At 35.1% G+C, this 23,335-nt stretch overlaps 1 pseudogene; it reads left to right on the plus strand.

The window, feature by feature from the left end:
• Positions 1-209: 209 nt before the first annotated feature.
• LOC120137435 lies at positions 210-21,124 on the plus strand (annotated as a pseudogene).
• Positions 21,125-23,335: the final 2,211 nt, after the last annotated feature.

Here is a 23,335-nt window from a genome sequence, read left to right on the forward strand (position 1 = left end):
CAGTTCATGGCTTAGTGGACTTTGTCAAGAAGATACGATGAGGAGAAAAAGGCAATAGCAATGGAAAAGAAAAAAGAAAAAAAGCAGACAGGCATGAGACAACTAAGCCACTAACTCAATTTGGGTTAATTCCCCGCAGGTCCCTAGGTGAATTTTCATTTAGTCACAGTTATTCTTAAATCATTTAGTTCTAGTAGGCTAGCAGTAGCATGGCGGTTTTGTTTGTCCACTGTGTGGAGCTGAGAAGTTTCATTTATATAATAATGCAAATTGCAAGGTTTCACTCCCATTATTGAAACCCCGAAGTTGAAAGCACCAACCCTAAGCCTTGTGCGTCAATGTTGTCGACTTGTCGCCAAAAGGTTCAGAGTCCTTCATCTTTGGGAGATCTCTCATAGTTCCGAGTGTTCAAGAACTTGACAAAGAACCCCTCACCAAAATCCCACATAGATACCATCGTCCCCATCAAGAATCTCCCTCCATCCCGCCAATCATCACCTTCCATCTGTCCCCATCATCGATCTTCAGAAGCTGGCTGCCGACGGTTTCATCGACTCCGAACTCGAAAGATTACACTCTGCTTTGCAAGGACTGGGGATTCTTCCAGGTAAGCCATAGTTCTTACTACTCATCAGTTGTTTCATGAAATTGTTAAAGCAAGTGTTTTAGGGATGGCAAACGGGTGGGTCGGGTGTGGATACTCCCTCCCCATCCCCATATCAATTTAATATTTTTCAATTCATCACCCGCCCACTATCTATAATAGGTAAAAAATTTCAAATCACACCAGTCCACGCGGATACATTCTCAAATCCATCCCCACACCCACTACCCACTGGAGACGTATCCGGCTAGACCCGCCGTACAGCAAACTTAAGTTATACATAAACAACAAACATAAAACAAACATATCTATTAAGAAACATAATAAAATAAACCAATAATTATATGAGTTAAGTGTTAATATAGATCTTAAAGTACATAAAACATTGTCGTAACCGGTTTTCGTCCGGGCACGAAATATTATACTTGGCAGGGAAATTGATGTGAATAAATATTTTTGAAAATAATTTGGGAGTCGCCATCGGCCTTTTGGATCAGGTAGGTCGATACCTAAAAATTATTTTTCTTTAAAAGAGTTTTAAGAAAACATCAAATAAAAAAATTAACTGATCTGCGTTTATAACCAAAAATTCGTTCTTTTTAATAATAAAAAGGGATTCGTGGTCGGTTACGTTTAGGGAAGGATTAGCACCCCTACAACGCCCAAAATTGGTACTTTTTAATTATAACTTGTCTCTATTATTAAAATTTAAAAATTCAAAAATATATTTAATTTATAATCCTATTATTTCAAAATTATAAAAAATTTATTTATTTAAAATATCAGAAAAAAACTTCTAGGTGCCTTAAGACAGCTCTTTCTTTGATATTGATAAATATTAATTTAAATAATATTTTTTAATTTTTAATTTTAAAATTCAGAATAGGACATCCAGTTGTATAAGACTGTCCTTTTCTTTGATATTGAAAAATAAATATTAAAATAATTTATTTAAAATAATTTTATTTATTATATATTTATACAACATTTAAATATAAACAAGTAAAAATTAAAAAAAAATACAATTCTAACTATATATTTAAAAGCAATAAAAAATACTTAAAATAAATGACTAAATATAGTGAAATTAAAATTGAAAAACCTATTCAAATTAATCAGAATTACAGGGATTAACATGCTATTTTCTTATTTAACAATTTAGTGACTAAAATAACATTATCTAAAATTCGGATATTATAAAAAATAATTAAAATATAAACTAGGGATTAAAATATTATTTATTAAAATTAAGGGATTAAATCTGTTATTTATCCTAAATATTTATTTTAATTAAAAAGGACTAAAATAAATAAAATTAAAATTTCGAGATCAAATTAAAAGTATTATGAATTTGATTTAGTGACTAAAATGTAAAGTTTACAAGTTCGGAGGACTGCGAAAAGGATTTAACTATTATTAATTACACAAATAACCTCCCCAAAAACGGCGTCGTTTGGGAAGGGCTATTTAAGCCAAAACGGCTGGCCCAAGGGCCAGTTATCTCATTTCTCATTTCACTCTCTCTCTCTAAACTGAGAGAGTTTTAAAACTCTCTCGCCTCTCTCTAGCTTCCCTCATCGGAGGGAAGCCGGCCACCGGGCGGCATCCGTTTGCCGCCGTGATCGTTACCGCCGGCCGGAAATTTTTTTTTGGTTCTATACTGTAGATCAGACCGTCCTAACGACGGTTCCGTTGTTATTTTCTTTTAAAAAGCTCCCAATCGGAGCAAATCTAGGAAACTACCTTCGGTTTTTCGTGGCTTTCTCGGTAAGCTTCTCTCCTCCCTTTTCTTCTGTTTTTGGTTACTGGTTGTTGTGATTTGATCTCTATTTTATCTCTTTTGCTCTCGGTTTTGTCTCTCTGGGATCTGTTGTTCTCTTTTTTTTTCTTTGCAGGTTGGGTGATGGCTTTATAGCCATCACCGGTGCTCATCTCGGACCGGTCTGAAGGATAGAGTTCGGTGAGTCATCGGACTTCCAGTGGTGACTCACCATTTGGGAAATACGTGTGCGGCTACGGCCGACCTTCTGGAGCCTTCGTGAGACGTGGCACTGGCAGCAGAGGCGGTTGGAAGCTGGACCGTCGGCTGAGGCGGCTGGAGGCAGAGGCGGCTGGATTAGGGTTAGGAAACCCTAACTGAAACCCTAAATGTTTAGGGTTTCGGTTTGGTTTGGGCCGGTTAACTGGCTTGTAATTTTTTATTATTATTTATGTATATATATATATATATAAATATATTTAATAATAATATTAATAATAATATTTATAATAATAATAATAATAATAATATTTATAATAATAATAATATTTAGTAATAATAATATTTATAGTAATAATATAATAATATTATAGTAATAATAATAAACAAATCAAAATGGGTAAAAAAAATTAGATCTTCAGCTGCCCCTCTTTGCTCATTCGTGTGTTAACAAGAATAGGGCAAAGACGAAAGATAATAATTTTTTTATCCATTTGGCTTCACTTGATATGATGGAGATGTTGAATAAAATCTTCTCTTTCTTCAGAGTTCTTCTCATTATGAACTTTCCTGGGGATGATGTTGACCTCTTTCTTTCTGTGATAGAGTCATTCAAAAGGTTGAATAATCTCTTGATGAGTTCTTCTCATTATGAACTTCTTCATCCTTCTTTCGATGAGTTTTTCATTATGATCTTTCTCTAGAAAAGTTGATCCATCAAGTGATGGATTGAGCAAAAGGTTGAACAAATTCTTCTCATTATGAACTTCTTCTCCTTCTTTCGATGAGTTCTTCTCATTATGAACTTCTCTAGAAAAGTGATCCATCAAGTGATGGATTTGAGCAAAAGGTTGAACAAATTCTTCTCATTATGAACTTCTTCTTCCTTAGATGACGAGTTCTTCTCATTATGAACTCTACCTGGCAATGTTAATCCATATGATGAATTTAAACAAAAGGGTGAACAAATTCTTCTCATTATGAACTCTTCATCCTTCTTCAGATGAGTTCTTCTCATTATGAACCTTCTCTGGAAAAGCTGATCCATTAAGTGATGAATTCAGGCAAAAGGTTGAACAAATTCTTCCCATTATGAATTTCTTCTTCCTTCTTCAGATGAGTTCTTCTCATTATGAACTTTCTCTGGAAAAGCTGATCCATCAAATGATGGATTTGAGCAAAAGGTTGAACAAGCTCTTCTCATTATGAACTTTTTCTTCTTCTTCAGATGAGTTCTTCATTATGAACTCGAACTGGAAAATCTAATCCATCAAGTAATGGATTTAAATCTTTGCTAAGAATCTTTGGAATTCCTGTTAAAAATTCAATATGGATGAAAATGAATGAAAATGCACCTATTTTTGCAAACACATAAATATGATGCATGAATGTTAAGTTATTTGATTTCAGATTGGTGAACTGAGTATTTCTTCAGTTGTAGAAACCCAATAAATCTTTCTTCTTCAAATCAGAGAATCTATCATCTTTGACAAATGTAGATGTAGATATATGTCACAAACCTCTGAGATAAAACTCAATAGTATAGGCTCTTGAAAAGCTTGCCTTCATGTAACATGTTGATTCTGTAACAACTCATCTGATTATGAAGTGACCTTTCAAGATGATTTCACAGATATCGATATTTCTTCTAATACCGAGAAATCTTGAATTCTGATTCTGATGAGGAGAATAAACTGTTAATCTTGACAAAAATGGGATTCTCAGAGGCTGAAACTTCAATAGCTATGGAGAGATGTGGTTCAGATTCATCAATTGCAAAATTGATAGATTTTATATGTGCTGTTCAAATGACTAAGGATGCTGACGCACTTCTTCCGGTAAAAGATGGGAAGCCATTATGCAATGATCCCAGTTACAAGCAAAGACGAAACTGTGCTATGATTTTTGGGAAAGGGATAAGCAAAAGAAGCTGAAAGAGCTTCTTATGAAGATGATCATGCAGTTCATCTTTTAATTCCAATGATTGGTTCTGTAGTTCCTACCAAACCAGATCAGATAACTCAAAGAACACTTCCAGAAGATGCTATTGAGTCTCCTTATTTCTACTATGAGCAAATTCATCTTCCAAATTCAATGATTGGTTCTGTCCAACCAGATCAGATAACTCAAAGAACACTTCCAGAAGATGCTATTAGCAAATTCATCTTCCAAATTCAATGATTGGTTTTGTCCAACCAGATCAGATAACTCAAAGAACACTTTCAGAAGATGCTATTAGCAAATTCATCTTCCAAATTCAATGATTGGTTCTGCCAAACCAGATCAGATAACTCAAAGAACACTTCCAGAAGATGCTATGAGCACATTCATCTTCCAAATTCAATGATTGGTTCTGCTAAACCAGATCAGATAACTCAAAGAACACTTCCAGAAGATGCTATGAGCACATTCATCTTCCAAATTCAATGATTGGTTCTGCTAAACCAGATCAGATAACTCAAAGAACACTTCCAGAAGATGCTATGAGCACATTCATCTTCCAAATTCAATGATTGGTTCTGCTAAACCAGATCAGATAACTCAAAGAACACTTCCAAAAGATGCTATGAGCACATTCATCTTCCCAATTCAATGATTGGTTCTGCTAAACCAGATCAGATAACTCAAAGAACAATTCCAGAAGATACTATGAGCACATTCATCTTCCCAATTCAATGATTGGTTCTGCCAAACCAGATCAGATAACTCAAAGAACACTTCCAGAAGATACTATGATCACATTCATCTTCCCAATTCATGATTGGTTTGACAAACAGATCAGATAACTCAAACACTTCCAGAGATGCTATGAGTACATTGCTTATTCCAGTTAAGGTTTGGACTGGGATATCACATACTATTAGATGTAAAACCATAATTTGTAGATTCGAAACATTTTCATACTACTACACTGACAATGGCTATATTCATAATTCTGCCAATTAAGAACAGATTTTCTCTTATTCTGCTTCCTTCATGTGCTGATGCTTTTCCATTGACAAAGAAATGATGGCTTTCATGTGATCCAAGAACAAAGTTGAACTGTTATAACATGTACAAAAGTGCCAAATTGACAGAAAGGATCTGTAAGGCTCTTGAAGCTTATGACAATGAGCCATCTTTGAGTATCCAGAAGTATGTTCTTGATGAGTGCTGAAAATGGATCTAGTATGGGTTGGAAGGAATAAAGTTATTCCACTTGACCGATGAGGTGAAAATACTTCTAGGTTTCTAGTCATGTCTCTTTCTCTAAGATCAATGATGAGAGGTTGCCTTCTATTGTCTTGCAATACTTTTGAAAACAGATGAGCAATAACTGAATAGTGATCAGTTGGGAGCAATTGATGAGTAGATTTGGAGATTCAATCTTGTTGTCGATGACATCCAGTGTAAAAACCTTAATGTCATGGCTTTAAGATGATGATGATTGCTTATTTCGTATTCCATGTATTTAAAAATATTAACATAAAGTGATATCAGAAATCTTAATTATTTCAAAATTATGTTATTTCAATAAAAGAATAAATTGAATTTTCAAAAATAAATTGAATCTCAAATAAATTGAACTTGAAATAAATAGAATTGTATTCAAAGTTATGGCAAGCATAAGAATGATAAAAATTCAAATGTCTCAACAAATTATAAGCATAAGTATTTCTAAATTAATCAAGTTGACACAATTTAGAGAATGATGTAAGCTTTGTCTGGAAGATCTCAAACGTTGTCGAATGCTTGTAGATGTGAAATTTCTTCCAAACTGTCAAAATCTTCAGAGAGTTCAATTGTCAGATGCCTAATGTCAACCTGCATTTGAGCCGCCTTTTCAGGTTTTCAACTCAAATCCTTCCTTTGATTACAAGATGCCCTTTGTGGGTTTTCACCTTGACCCCCTTTTTCTTTTTTCTTTCTTTTTTTTTCTTTTCTTTTTTTTTTTTTTCTTCAAGCATATTCTTGACAGAATCCGAGTTTATTGGATTTCTCAGAATTTTCCATCCATTTCTGCTAAGATCAATGCTCCTCCGGAAAAGGCCTTTTTTACAACGTAGGCCCTTCCCAATTAGGCATCAATTTCCCACGGAAATCTTTATGTATAGGCAAGATCTTTTTAGTACTAGATCACCCTCTTGGAATTCTCTGGATGTACTTTTTGTCATGAGACTCATCATCCGTTTTTGATACATCTGTCCATGGCAAATAGCTTTCAATCTTTTCTCCTCAAAAGGTCAATTGATCAACTCTAGCTTGGATCCATTCAGATTATCCAATTTTGTTTCTCTCAATATTCGAAGCGATGGTATCTCAACTTCAATGGTAAGACTGCTTCCATCCGTAGACTAAAGAAAACGGAGTTGCCCCAGTAGATGTTCGAACAGTAGTTCGGTATGCATAAAGCAAAAAGGTAACTTTAGTGCCAATCTTGTAAGTTTCAGTGGTCTTTGTAATGATTCTTGATGTTCTTATTTGCTGCTTCAACTGCCCCATTCATCTTTGGACGATATGCCACTGAATTTGAATGTTTAATCTTAAAATGCGCACAAAGTTCGGTCATCATTTTGTTGTTCAAGTTCAGAGCATTATCTGTAATCCTTTCTGGTAGACCATATCGGCAAACTATCTTTCTTTATGAATTTACAGACTGTGGACTCTTAATATATATGAAGCAGTTCAACCCATTTGGTAAAAATCAATTGCCACAAGGATGAAGCAATGCCATTCGATGCTTTTGGTGTGATTCCCCAATGACATCTATTCCCATAGAAATGGCCAGGGTGCTGTCATTACATGTAAGGAGATGGGGGTACATGAATTTTGTCTGCATATATCTGGCATTTATGACATTTCCTTGCATAATCAATGCAATCTGTATAGTAGCCCAATAGTATCCATATCTCATTATTTTTCTGGCCATGGAAAGACCATTTGCATGTGTTCCACATTCCACTGTGTACTTCTTCAATGACGTTTTGAGCTTCGCTGGTATTTAAACATCTCAATAGCATTTGATCATTGCTTCTTTATACATAATCTCTCCATCAAGAAAATATCCAGCAGCCATTCTCTCAAGGTTCTTTTATCATTTCCGATGCATTTGGTGGATAACTTTGATTTTTGATATATGAAGAATATCATGATACCATGGTTTACCATCTACTTCTTCTTCCACATTATAACAATGTGCAGGAATTTCATATACTTGCATTTTGATTGGCATCATATCAACTTTCTTAGTTGCCTGAACATAGCAGCTAATGTAGCCAAAGCATGCCATTTGATTTTCTTCTCGAGGGAGATAATTGAAGGTAACTCTCTCAAATTCTTTTACTAATTCGAGGGTAAAATTTCGATATTTCAACAATTTGAGATCTTTTGTTTCCCATTCTCCTCGCAATTGATACACCACTAACGATGAATCTCCATATATTTTGAGACATTTGATTTTTCTTTCTATAGCTGCTTTCAATCCCATGACACAAGCTTCGTATTCTGCCATGTTATTGCTGCAAAAGAACTCCAGTCTACTTGTAAAGGGATAATAAACATTTTCTGGAGAAATTAACACTGCCCCAATTCCTCGTCCCAAAGCATTAGATGCTCCGTCAAAGTAAAGCATCCGTTGGTAATTCATCATTTGTTCTGACTTCTTCATTCATGGATATGCACAACATCTTCATTGGGAAAATTGAAGTTCAAAGGCTGATAATCATTTGATACACACTGGCCAGAAATCAGCTATTACACTTCCTTTTATTGCTTTTTGGTTGACATATACAATATCAAACTCAGATAATAACATCTGCTATCTAGCCATTCTGCCTGTCAAAGCTGGCGATTCCATTAAGAATTTCAAAGGATCAAGTTTTGATATCAACCAAGTAGTATGGTATAACATATATTGCCTGAGTCTTCGAGTAGCCCACACCAAGGCACAACATAATTTTGTATTGGTGGATATCGAATTTCACAGTAAATTTCTTGCTCAGATAATAAATAGCTTTTTCTTTTCTTCCAGATTCATCATGCTGTCCTAATACACATCCATCGAATTTCGAAGACCGTTAAGTAGAGAATTAATGGTCTATCAGGCATTGGTGATACTAAATTGGGGCATTGGATAAATATTTCTTAATAATATCCAAAGTTTCTTGACATTCTTCATTCCAGACTTCAGATTGTTCTTTCGAAGTAATTTGAACAATGGATCACATTGTCAGTTAATTGAGAAAAACGAGATATATAATTTAATCTTCCCAAAAAACCTCGAACTTCTTTTTGTATTGGGTGGTGGAAGATCTTGAATTGCTTTGACTTTATCTGGATCAATCTCGATTCCTTTTTGCTGACTACAAATCCCAAAAGTTTCCCAGAAGTTACTCCAAAAGTGCATTTAGCGGGGTTGAGCTTTAATGATACTTCCTCAATCTCTGGAAAAGCTTCCTCAAATTTGAATATGTTTCTTCAGTTTCGGGATTTGGCAATCATGTCATCTACATATACTTCAATCTCTTTGTGCATCATGTCATGAAACAAAGTTACCATGGCTCTTTGATTGCCCTGCATTTTTCAATCCAAATGGCATCACTTTATAACAGAATGTGCCCACATGGTTATAAATGTTGTTTTTTCCATGTCTTCAGGATTCATTTTATCTGATATATCCTGAAAATCCATCCATAAATGAAACACGCGTGCCCTGCAGTATTATCCACCAATGTGTCTATGTGGGGTAATGAAAGACTATCTTTCGGACTAGCTTGTTGAGATCTCTGTAATCCACACACATTTGAACTTTCCATTTTTCTTTGGTACGGGAACAATGTTGGCTACCCATTCTGGGTATTTAGATGCCTGTAGGAAACCTGCATTGATCTGTTTTCATTACTTCTTCTTTGATTTGCAACAACATTTCTGGCCTCATTCGTCTGAGCTTTTGTTGGACCGGTTTATATCGGATTGATTGGAAGCTTGTGTATCACTATATCTGTGCTTAACCAGGCATATCTTGATAAGACCAGGCAAAGATATCTTTGAATTCTGAAGGAGATTTATCAATTCTTGTTTTATTGAATTGTCAGAGTAGTACCAATTTTCACCTCTTTTATTCTTCATCTGTTCCCAAATTCACAGGACCTCTTCTTTGTGGGGTAGAATTTGTGTCTTCTTTTCTACCAATCTTAATAGTTCGTAGGAACATCACATTCCATTTCATCCTCACACCTTGATTTCTTCCAGACTATAGGTGCTCTAAATTTATCACTGGATTAAATTTAGGAATAAAACATGCTATTAACACTGTGACACCTGCAAATTTAAGTCGGACATATTTCCGAAAGAATATAGTAAATTTATGAAATGTAAAAATGTAATAAAATGTAAAGAAGATTGCCATCTGAAAATTTTAAAAAACCTTATTTAAACATAATTTCTTTTACAAGATAACAAAAAGTTTTCATATTTGAGCTAAACATAAGATTAGTTCTGAATATTACTCTGCGTTAATATTAAAAACTATAGGAAGATCTTAGTGGTCCAATTGTTGAGTGTTTCTCCAGGAAAACATGGGCGAATCTTATCCAAGTATTGGCCAGTCTTGTTGTCATTCATGATCATGTTGATAAATAATCCATTCATAGCTTCTTCAACTATCTTGATCTTTCGTCAACTTTTCTTCTTTAAAGGCTTCAACAAGCTGTGTTCTACATTAATTATTCCCCCTGATCTGAATATGGTCTTCAACTGTGGAAAAAACATGTGTTCCCAAAGGATTTCTCCCCCTTTCAATTTTGCCTTTCTGTCTTCACATCTTCTTTTCATCTCTTTGTTCTTTTGCTGAAAATTGGGCTTAAATCCAAGCCCAAAACGATCTTTCTTCATCTGTATACTGACAGGAACTGAAATCCCTTGAAGATTCTTTCCTAGACCTTTCCCAGCTTTAGCTCCGATGCCTAAAGTTTGTTGTACGTCATCTTGGTGCAATCAGACAATTTGGGAATGGAATTTGCTTCCTTCTGCAATAAAGGTTGCATTTACAAATTCGAGAGCTCGGAAAGAGCATTCAAGAGCATCATTATTGGTGTCGATATATGGAACATCACTTGTTATCGACGCAATGATTTCTTCTTCAGCTCCTACGCATATTAATTGTCCATCAACAACAAATTTCAATTTTTGATGTAATGAAAGGAACGGCTCCTGCTGAATGAATCCATGGCCTCCCTAATAGACAATTATATGTAGGGTGGATGTCCATCACCACAAAGTCAATATTGTACACGACTGGTCCAATTAACAACGGTATTTCCATTTTCCCAAGCACCTCTTTTTGAGTACCATCAAATGCTCGCACTACATTCTGATAACTCTTCATGTGTGATGATCCACAGGCATTCTTGAAGTGTGACTAGAGGCATCAAGTTGAGAGCGGATCCATTGTCAATCAATACTCCTGGTAACACATGACCAGACAATGTGTCGTGATGTTCAAAGCTTTACTGACCCCATTCCGCCTTCTGTATTTCATCATCGTGAACGTTATGTAATGTCAGCGGCTATATGTCCCACAATTCTGTCAAGTTTATTGAGGGATATATCTTCAGGGATAAATGTTTGATTGAGATTTCATCAAAGCATTCTATGTGCTTGAATTCATCAATAGATCAAGAATAGAAATTCTCTTGTTGTTTGTGTAGTTGTCAACCACACTATACTCACTATGTTTTAAGAATTTCAAAATTCTGAGCTTGTTTTTCTGTCACAGGCTCATTGAATGCTGGAGGGGATTCATCATCAAATACCTTCTGAGGTATTGCCATGGCTTTTCCTTTTGCTTTCACTTGTTCTGAAGCATTGGATGTTCGGGAGAGTAACATCTCACTTCTTGTAAAGAAACCGACTTCGCTATTGCTTCAGACGTCGTGTTGTACCCAAACTCTGTATTTTCTCTTCTGTTTTTCTAGAGAAACAGATCCTCCTACCATGAAACATTGGTAGTATAATTCCAAGGTACCCTGCGGTATCTTTGTATGGAAATGGTAGAGGAGTGGTGATAACTACTTTCGGCTTATTGGTGCAGGAATCACCGTAGATTTCACATTAATGATCACAGGATCATTATTCTTTGACTAGGTTTTAACCTCTGATGAGCAAATATCATCTTCTTTTTTCCCTGGTTCTTCTTCAAAGAATTCTATTTCTCTTGTCATCAAATTTTTGCACTAAATCCCTAAATCCAGGACATAGTTGATTTTAGCCCTTTCTCCTGATGCTATTCATTCAATAATTCTTGCCTTCATTTGCTTTGGCCTGAATTGTTGTGGAATTATACCGGCTAAAGAGAGTTGTTGGAATACCCAAACAAACGGAGATTAATTTCAGAAATGTCAGTTTTTGCTTTCTTCTGTTCTCTTCAATTCATTCCGTTTTATCTCCATGATTGGCAATGGAGATTTGATGCAGATGGTGTATTGAATTCCAACTTCCCAGTGTTGATCAAAATTTGAACCACCCTTTTGAATGCCAAACAGTTTCAATAGAATGACCCGTGATTCCTTCATGATAAACACAGTGTGCCTTTGTATCATACCAAGGAGGGAATGGTGGTTGCATGGGAACCAAAGGATAAGGCCGTATACATCTGCTTTTAACAGTGATCATAGATCTCAGGATAGGTACTGGTAAAGGTGTAAAAGAAACCTTTCATTTCCTTTCGAGATCCTCTGGAATCTGCTCGATTAGTGTTTGTTTCCTCTTCTTAACCCTTGGCTGGGTTATTGTAACACTTTTCGATGAATCCTTGCTGTAAGAATTTGCATTGTACTTCATTCTCCTTTTTTCGGTACGTAGGTCTTTTGGAACTAGACCTTCATTTGATTCAATTTTGCCACTTTTCAAGACATTTCAATGAGTTCTCCAGAAATGACCCAATCTGCAAAATTTCTGTTGCATTCCCCATTAAATGATTTAAATAAGGAGCCTTCAAGGTATGAACAAATATTACTGTGGCCTCTTTTTCTGACAAAGGTGGTGAACTTGGGCTGCCGTGTCACGCCATCTCTGGGCATACTGTCTGAATGTTTCATTATTCTTTTCTCCAAATTTGGAGAGTCATCTATCAGGAACCATGTCTATTACGTGCGATACTACTCTAAGAATGCTTTAGCCAGATTTTCCAGGATCTAATTGGCTTTGGTCAATTGAGTATACCATTTAAAGCCGGTCCTGTCAAACTATCCTGAAAGCAGTGAATTAACAATTTCTCGTCTTCACATATCATGCATTCTGCGACCAAAACATAGTAATGTGGAGAAGGGCATGTGTACCGTCATATTTCAAATTCGGGCTTTGAACTTGATGGGGAGGATTAGGTCTGGAACCAAACTCAATCACTAGCGTCAAACCCATAGAATGATTCAGTTATTTCCACAGATTTCATTCGTTCTTCTAAGCTTGATCTGTCTGGTCAGTTCTTCATTTATTTTTGTTTCTCATTCAGCTCATTCAAATCTGGGATCAAATGCTCAGTATAAGATCCCTATTTCACATCGGATATAAGCGGATTTTTGCTGAAGATGCAGGATCACTTGTTGATCTTCATGTGGTTTGGCTTCTTGTAATGCAGATGTACGAGCATTGATTTGTATAGGTGTAGTACCAGAGTGATAAATTGATTCTGGTGGAAAACCTAGAGGATATATGGGTTCTGGTCTAAAGATACAGGATTTCAGGCATTTTTCCAATGATAGCCTCCTTTTAAACATGTCCTATTTTCTGCATCATACTGTTTGTGAATTTGCAATACTGGCTTCAATTTTTCCAGCTTCATCTCATTTCTTCTGTTCTTTATGATGTTATTCCTCAATACGCTGTATTTATCCTCCATAATTCTCTTAGTAGCTTGTCTAGTACGTAGTGATGTTGTATTCTCTTTGGCCAGAATAACTGCGATTGAAAAATCTTTGATATTATTCTTTCCAAATTTTAATTAATGAATTTTATCTTAATAAAAAATTATAAAATTATTATAGAGAAATTATGAAATGAATGATAAATGCATGCAAAATGTATGTATGCAAAAAGGTATTGATCCCAAAAAGTTAACTGTCATAGAACAACTTTCATCGGCATACAAAAGTTTCTTTATAATTATAACTACAGATAAGGATAGCTTTCCTATTAAGTTCTATAATTCTTTCATTAACCATGACACCTTCTTTCACACCTAGAAACTGGATCAACTGATGCTCAATTATTTTGGCTTCACAGCTAATCCCCAACATATCTAGCAACTTCGCTCATTTGAACCATGGCCTCGAACACCATATTATCTTTCTTCACTTCTTTCAACATAGAAATCAGTTGACTTTTGCCATTGTTCATTCGTTCCTTCAAGAGTTTGCTCTAACTCAGTGATTCTGACTTGACAATTGTGCAGAATTTTTTCAAGATCTTAATGCGTCTTCGCAGTGAAGCATTTCCTCATTACTTTCTTGAGGTCATTAGGTCCTAGACGAATCTTTTCTTGAAACAATGATTCTTCAAGTTGCGAAATGTAAGCATTAAACTCTGAGTTTTTATTTCTAGACTGATCCAGATCTTCTTCAGTTTGTTCGTGCTTCTTGTGTTCTTTGATTAAGCTTCTGGATTTGAACATCCTTGTTTCTGCATCTTTGCATCCAATTTCTAGCCACTTCCTGTTCTACCTCAAGTCTGGTGTTGAAATTTTTTCTTCCAGCTCCCATTTTTCTTTTTCAACATTGGATTCTTCCATCTTTTGGCCTCTGACTTCAAGTCGGCAATCAACGGTTCATTTCAGATTCAAATCCCTTGAACATGATATTTTTCTCGCCTTCAAATTTATCAAAGATGTCATTCTTCATATCTTCTAAATTTTTGGCTCGATCCCTTTCTCTTCGCATTTCATTCATGATCTCACGGTGTTCAGCCTTGTGTTTTATAATTCGCTCTCTTCTGTCGACCTCAAAATCTTCCATTTTTTGCTTTCCTTTCTCAAGGTTTTTGAGTAGACGGCTATTCTTTCCTTTCAGATCTTCAACTCGTCTTTCTCGATGTTCAATTCTCTGGTCATCTGTATTGTTGCTTGGCTTGATCCTGATGCTTTCCGGGATTTATAACTCCTGGTAATTTTTCTGTAATGCTCTGAACTCATCATCACCTTTTTCTTTATCTTTCTCAATATTGCACATTGTGATGAATGAAAGTCAATGTCAACCCCAACATAGCTTTATCTTGTCTCATTTGCTCTAATTCTTTCGACCAGCCTTCTCTTTCTGCTTCAAACTCAGCTCTCAAGATTTCAATCTCTGACGGAACCACCTTAATGCGATCTTCCATAGAGATATCCTCATTTTGATCTGATAGAGGAATATTTTCGTTTTTCCTGACAGATCTCCATTCTTCATAATCAGGAGTTAGCATTTCTTTTGCTGCTTTAGCTCGGATACAAAAAGTTGTTTTCCAAGCTGTAACGGCTTCCATGATACTTCTTTTATAATTTTTGCTATGGAATGCGAATTCAGATGACTGTAATCCAGCAGTGACAGGTACAAATTGACGACCTTCATACTGTCTTATAACCAGAAGTGGTGCATATCCAATTCCTCCACATAATCCGAGTAGCATTATCCAGTTGTAATCTCCACATCTGTAAAAGAATTCCCTTTGGATTTGCCACGGGGCTCGCCAAACAATGTCATTGCTTTGCAGATTTCGAAAGGCATTAATCCACATATCTTTCTTAATTTCTTTCGGCCATTCCTGCTCCAGAAATTCTTTTAATGGTGAGTAATCCGTATTAAAGCGTCGGTATGAAACCTTTTCTGTCTTCCAGAAATGACTACGGATCCAAACATATAACAACTGGGTACACCCTGAAAATCATCCACCTCCTATCTTTCTACAAGCATTTAACGATCTGAAGGTCTCTGCTAGGATTGCAGAAGCAGGATTAATCTTTTTCGGTAGCTGTTCGAATAAATCTACCACTGCAGCTTCAACATATCCCAATACTTTTGGGAAGATGACCATACCATACATACTCAGAGCAAATAAATCGAATCGTACTTTAATATCTGGATGACTCTGAATAAGTTCTTTAATGTTGGTCCAAGCAATGCCTTCGCTTTCGCCTTTTTGTTTTTGTACGGGATGCTACCCATTCTTCTCGTACCCCGGCAATCTTTGCTAATTTAACTCGAAAGGGTTGAGTTTTAATTGACTTTGAATAGATTCGATTCTCCAAATCCCCATCTATATGTAGCAAAGTTGTGTATTCTTCAATAGTAGGGACCAAATCCTCTTTATTGAGAATGAAGCAATTGTACCCTGGATTCCAGAATTGAACTAGGGCTCTGAGTAATTCATCATCAACTTCGACATAGAGCAAATATGGGATGTCTCCGTAAGTCTGATAAAACTGCAATTTTTTGTTTGAATCCCAACTTTCCCAAATACTTCGCAAATCTTGCATATCATTTCTTTTTAGTGAAACTGGAGTATAACTGGCCAAGTCAGATACATAATCATCCTGCAGACTGTCTCCTTCTTGTCTTTGTAAGTCCTCAGCCCACTGTCTTACTTCTGAGTTTAGAATTACTTGATTTGAACACTTTTTATCCATAGATGAAGGCTTTCCAATGAGACAATTAACACAAGGATCAATGTCTTTTATCCTGTATGATGCTATGCAAACAGAAAAATAAAGAACACACAAAAAGAAAATAAATTAGTTATAATAAAGAAATTTAATAATAACATTTACATAAATATTTTTTATTTAAACATGCTTTTCTAAATTTAAATAATTTAAATATACATGTAATTTAATCAGTAAAGAAAATAAATAAACAAGAAAGTTAGAATTCATTTCTCCTGTGTGTACACCTATTTTAGACAAAATTTTGGCATGACTTCGGATCAGAAGAGTTTCTAAGGTTTTTTATATGCAAGGTTTCAGATCTAAGAATAAAGGTACCCGAATTGTCCTTGTTAGTGCCCCCTTGGGTGCTAACCCTAACCCTAGTCCATCACAGACTAAAGTGGATCGAGTTCAATTCGAGGGGATACATTTCTCTATGCCTGACACGGAGAATAAATTCTCACGAAGACAGAGAGCATATGAACCCCGGAAGTTACTTGCTAGGTCTGACACGGAGAATAAATTCTCACGAAGACGTCGCTTTCACTCCCACTTAAAAGGGACAACTCAATTATAGAGCTTTATGTAATGCAATGCAAGTGTTGTGTGTGAGGAGAAATGTTTAAACCTTTGACAGAAAAATTAATAATGAAATAAAATACTTGTAAATAAAATGAAATATTAATAATATATATAAATATTATAAAAATATGTATATATAAAAAAATTATAAATTAAATATATGAAATTTTAATCTATAATTAATAGAGACAATTTATAATTGATTTTTAAAAGTTTGACCAGTCCCCAGCGGAGTCGCCAAGCTGTCGTAACCGGTTTTCGTCCGGGCACGAAATATTATACTTGGCAGGGAAATTGATGTGAATAAATATTTTTGAAAATAATTTGGGAGTCGCCATCGGCCTTTTGGATCAGGTAGGTCGAATACCTAAAAATAAAAAGAGTTTTAAGAAAACATCAAATAAAAAAATTAACTGATCTGCGTTTATAACCAAAAATTCGTTCTTTTTAATAATAAAAGGGATTCGTCGGTTACGTTTAGGGAAGGATTAGCACCCTACAACGCCCAAAATTGGTACTTTTTAATTATAACTTGTCTCTATTATTAAAATTTAAAAATTCAAAAATATATTTAATTTATAATCCTATTATTTCAAAATTATAAAAAAATATTTATTTATTTAAAAATATCAGAAAAAAACTTCTAGGTGCCTTAAGACAGCTCTTTTCTTTGATATTGATAAATATTAATTTAAATAATATTGTTTAATTTTTAATTTTAAAATATCAGAATAGGACATCCAGTTGTATTAAGACTGTCCTTTTCTTTGATATTGAAAAATAAATATTAAAATAATTTATTTAAAATAAATATTTATTTATTATATATTTATAACAACATTTAAATATATAAACAAGTAAAAATTAAAAAAAAAATACAATTCTAACTATATATTTAAAAGCAATAAAAAATACTTAAAATAAATGACTAAAATATAGTGAAATTAAAATTGAAAAACCTAATTCATAATTAATCAGAATTACAGGGATTAAACATGCTATTTTCTTATTTAACAATTTAGTGACTAAAATAAAATTATCTAAAATTCGGATATTATAATAAAATAAAATTAAAAATATAAACTAGGGATTAAAATATTATTTATTAAAATTAAGGGATTAAATCTGTTATTTATCCTAAATATATTATTTTAATAAAAAGGACTAAAATAAATAAAATTAAAATTTCGAGATCAAATTAAAAGTATTATGAATTCGATTTAGTGACTAAAATGTAAAGTTTACAAGTTCGGAGGACTGCGGAAAGGATTTAACTATTATTAATTACACGAATAACCCTCCCCAAAACGGCGTCGTTTGGGAAGGGCTATTTAAGCCCAAAACGGCTGGCCCGAAGGGCCAGTTATCTCATTTCACTCTCTCTCTCTAAACTGAGAGAGTTTTAAAACTCTCTCGCCTCTCTCTAGCTTCCCTCCGATGAGGGAAGCCGGCCACCGGGCGGCATCCGTTTGCCGCCGTGATCGTTACCGCCGGCCGGAAATTTTTTTTTGGTTCTATCCTGTAGATCAGACCGTCCTAACGACGGTTCCGTTGTTATTTTCTTTTAAAAAGCTCCCAATCGGAGCAAATCTAGGAAACTACCTTCGGTTTTTGAGGTTTGGAGGGGTCCGGTGGTCGTGGCTTTCTCGGTAAGCTTCTCTCCTCCCTTTTCTTCTGTTTTTGGTTACTGGTTGTTGTGATTTGATCTCTATTTTTGTCTCTTTTGCTCTCGGTTTTGTCTCTCTGGGATCTGTTGTTCTCTTTTTTTTTCTTTGCAGGTTGGGTGATGGCTTTATAGCCATCACCGGTGCTCATCTCGGACCGGTCCGAAGGATAGAGTTCGGTGAGTCATCGGACTTCCAGTGGTGACTCACCATTTGGGAAATACGTGTGCGGCTACGGCCGACCTTCTGGAGCCTTCGGTGAGACGTGGCACTGGCAGTAGAGGCGGTTGGAAGCTGGACCGTCGGCTGAGGCGGCTGGAGGCAGAGGCGGCTGGAGGCAGAGGCGGCTGGATTAGGGTTAGGAAACCCTAACTGAAACCCTAAATGTTTAGGGTTTCAGTTTGGTTTGGGCCGGTTAACTGGCTTGTAATTTTTTATTATTATTTATGTGTGTATATATATATATATATATATATATATATAATAATATTAATAATAATATTTATAATAATAATAATAATAATATTTATAGTAATAATAATATTTATAGTAATAATAATAATAATAATAGTAATAATAATAATAAACAAATCAAAATGGGTAAAAAATTAGTATCTTCAAACATCATAATAAAAGATATAATTAAAGTCTAGAAACATAAATGTCAAACACATAATGTTTTTATTCTTTGACACAACATTCTAAAATTTCAAGCATGTGACATCTGATACTCCAGTATTACAATCATCATTCTCATAAAACACCATAATAAAACACTAGTATTGCAAAATACTCAGTTGAAATTTGAATTTGAAAAAGTCAGTTTCGATGGTGTTAAAAATGGAGGTTTGAGAAGCACGAGTGAAATACTTAATTCTATTCAGTGACGTTAAAAATAGAGATTTGAGAAGTAACGATCTGACTCTGTTGGCCTAAAACGTGGGCGCTCAGTCACAAGATATTGATTTATATAACAATAAGAAATTAAGCTTAAAACAAACATTGAGATGAATCTAAAAAATAATTAAAAATCAGTACGAGCAAATAAAAATTAAACTCTTAAAACGAAATGCAGAAGAGCTTAAAACGAAATGACTACAGAAATGATTCTTACAAAAATTAAATTTCAAGTAAAAAGGAAGAAATGTACCTGAATAAGCTAGAGAGTGGAGACCAGAGATTTGAAAGATCGGCGCAGTAACGAGAGGTTTGAAAGAAAAAAAATTATGCATAAACTTATCCCTAATATTTGGTTAAATTACAAGTTATATCTTATACAATATTAAGATTTATAAATTAGTCTCTTAAAATTACACCTAAATTCATAAAGGTCCAAAATTTAATGGATATTTAGTTGGGCATGCGAATGTGGGGCGGGCGGATGTTGAGAGAGTGGATGCGGTGCGGATGCGGAGCGGGTAAGGTCTCAAACCCATTACCCGCCCACTACCCGCGATGGGTACCACTTTCTAAATCCACACCCGCCCACTACCCACTAAAATTATACTCATCCCCGCCCCAATTGGAGCGGATGCAGTACGGAATCAACAAAATTGTACCCGCTTGCCATCCTTAAAGTGTTTTTGTTAAATATATAGGTAGTGAATCATGGCGTTAGTCCGGAATTATTGGAGGAATTCAAGTTGGAGACTGAAAATTTCTTCAAACTACCCATGGAGATAAGCAGCTTCTTTGGCAAACACCAGATGATCATGAAGGGTTTGGTCAATTGTTCGTGGTTTCGGAAGATCAGAAGCTAGATTGGTCTGATATGTTCTATATAACCACATTGCCACTGAAGGTTGACCTATTCGAAAAGCTCCCCCTTAAGCTAAGGTATCGAAATTCGAAACCGATATTTCGATTAAAAAAGGAAATGTTTCTGAAATGCGTTTGTGATCCTACAATTTGATGATCTTGATGCAGAGAGATCATGGACTTGTATTGTATTGAAGTGTAGAATCTAGCTATGAGGATTTTGAATTACATGGCTAAGGCCTTAAAGATGGATGGTGAAGACATGAGAGAGATGTTCGATGACGGGGTTTAAGCAATGAGAATGAATTACTATCCACCGTGCCCTCAGCCCGATATGACTGTCGGTTTCAGTCCTCAATCCGATGCAGGTGCTTTAACGATTCTCTTTCATCTCAACGAAACCGAAGGCCTGCAAGTGCGGAAAGCCACTTCCGAATGCATTCATCGTTAACATCGGAGACATCATGGAGGTATACATTCTGTTATTTCTCTAGGCATCGTGCATATAATATCGTTCACTTTGAATGCCTGTTTTCTCTGCAGATTTTGAGAAATGGGATATACCGCAGCATTGAGCATAGAGCAGTTGTGAATTCAACCAAAGAGAGGCTATCAATTGCAACGTTTTATTGCTCCAAGTTGGACACAGAATTAGGCCCTGCACTTAGCATTATTGGTCCAAATAACCCTGCGATTTTTCGACGAGTCCCCTTGGAGAAGTACTTTAAGGAATTTTTTGCTCAAAAACTAAACGGTAAGGCGTACCTCGATTTCATGAGAATCAAAAACAATGATGAAAACCAAAATTGAAAAACTCAGTTTCATTACAAGAGTGTATTCCTCGTGTCATGGAGATTGGATTGAAATGATTGTACTTTCATACAGAATAAACTCACATTCACATTAAATTCTTACCTATGCTACATACAACGACCAATACCTTCATTCCCTGTCTCCAAACTTTATTTATGTTGATCCATGATTTCCGGCAATTTGTTTGCGATAATGTCGAAATAGAGTATAGAATCACTCCGGTCGGCACCGATCGCATCGACTTTGAACCCTAGATCCCCTAATTTTATGATTTAATTACTTTTTAAGATCACGTTCATTTCAAATTTATACAACTTACCCCTCTCACATTTCAATTCAAAATTTAAAGCATTTCATTAATTTTTAATATGCCTACATCTATTGCATCAACAATTTGTGTCCAACATGTTGAAAAATAAACCATATTTTTTAATAATTAGAAATATTATTTTTTTATTGATTTGGGGTGTATAAAATGATAGTATCTCTCTAAACTATTTGACAGTGAACGCTTAAATCACTTACAGTCATTGGTGCTCGAACCCGAGACCTCTAAGAATAATAAGCATTCCTTTAACAATTGAGGTCGCTTGGTTCATGCAAATATTATTGTTTCAGTTGGTAGAGCACAAGGTTCTAAACCTTGAGGTCGTGGGATCAAGTCCCACAGAGGGCATTTCATAATTTGGATTATATTTGAGCTATATCTTTATTATTATGGGAAACTGATATTTTGAATATATTTAATATTATATTTGAGCTATTCTTTATTATTTAAACTGATAATCACTATTTAATTAATAATTAAAAAACACATGTAATAGACTAAAAGGATTAAAATCAATACTAATGTCTCAATTATTTATAAGTTTAACGGATTAAATCGTAATAAATTAAAATATAATGACTAATATTTAAATCTAACAAATATAAGGATAATTTTAGTAATGAGACATTATTTAAGTTGTATTTTGTGAAATTACATCCTTATTTAAGTGCGTCTCTCCCCCTCTCTCCATTCGCTTCTTTTATATTCCTTCTTTTAATCTTCAAAGGCAATGGCGGCAAAAGATAACAGCAACAACAACGGCGAAAACGAGAAGAAGAAAATGCCGATCAACAGAGTGTCATTTTACGAGATGTTAGAGTTCGCGGATTAGTTGGATGTGTTCTTGCGGCTATTGTTCTTGCTATAACTTTTCTTTTGCTTTCTTCCTCCTGATAGTTGAGTTCCATGGTGTCCCACTATGTCTGATATTTTTCCTTATCCCTGGTGGGAGAGCATGGAGCTCAACTTTCATGAGGGAGAAATCAAAGAAAAACAATAGCAAGAGTAATTTTGAAGAACTTGAGAATCCGATGCCGAATCGGAATGAATCGTTCAGGAATCAATGGTGAAAGTGATGGCCGCCCATAGAACAACTGTGGTGGTGGCACACCGGTTCATTTAGGGAAACTTGTGGAGTAAGGTGCCATCTTAAAAATCACCTTTATTAACCGGAGTTTCAATATTAATTCATCGATTGTGTGTTCTTGATAACGACGGGAACCATTGCCGCTATATCATTAAAATAGTCTCAAAGGTTATATAAAAACAACTCTCCCGGTTTTCTTTGGATGTTTTCTTTCGTGGCTTCACGTGGAAGCAAAGGCATCATTGAAATGCCAACCGGAAACCGCTAAATAAGATTTTGAAACCGAAATCTTAAAAAATAAAATATATTGAAATCTTTATTATTTGATCGAGACGTTCTTCATCTAAAATTACTTAACTCATTTTTTCTTTGTTTTAAAGATTCAGCCATGGTTAATGCATCAAGAATCTTTTCAATAGATTGTATTTGATTTTTCATTTAATTATGGCCGAGGGTGGACTTAAGGTATAATTATGGTGGGAAATATTGCTTCAAGTTTATATACACATGCCGTATTGTGTAGTTATATTTGAATAGTAATACTAACAAATTTTACATGTTTAATTGAACTACTTACATGTGTGTGGTATTTTACGGATATAATATATCGGAAGGTGATCGGGGAAAGATAGACGCCCAAATATGCGGCTCTTGCAATCGCCGTTCTTTGCTTTTGCCCTCGTGAACTTTGAGTTTCATGCTCTCCCAGCATGTATCATTTTTTCCCCTTATCTATGGTGGGAGAGCATGGAACTCAACTTTCGAGAAGACAAAACGAATAAAAGCAATAACACGAGCCATCTTGAAGAACCCGAGGATCTTCCTCGATGAGGCTCCAAGTGCCTTGAATGCCGAATCAAAAAGAATAGT

Source organism: Hibiscus syriacus, unplaced genomic scaffold, assembly GCF_006381635.1.
Source record: "Hibiscus syriacus cultivar Baekdansim isolate YM2019G1 unplaced genomic scaffold, ASM638163v2 tig00110670_pilon, whole genome shotgun sequence".
NCBI lineage: Eukaryota > Viridiplantae > Streptophyta > Magnoliopsida > Malvales > Malvaceae > Hibiscus > Hibiscus syriacus.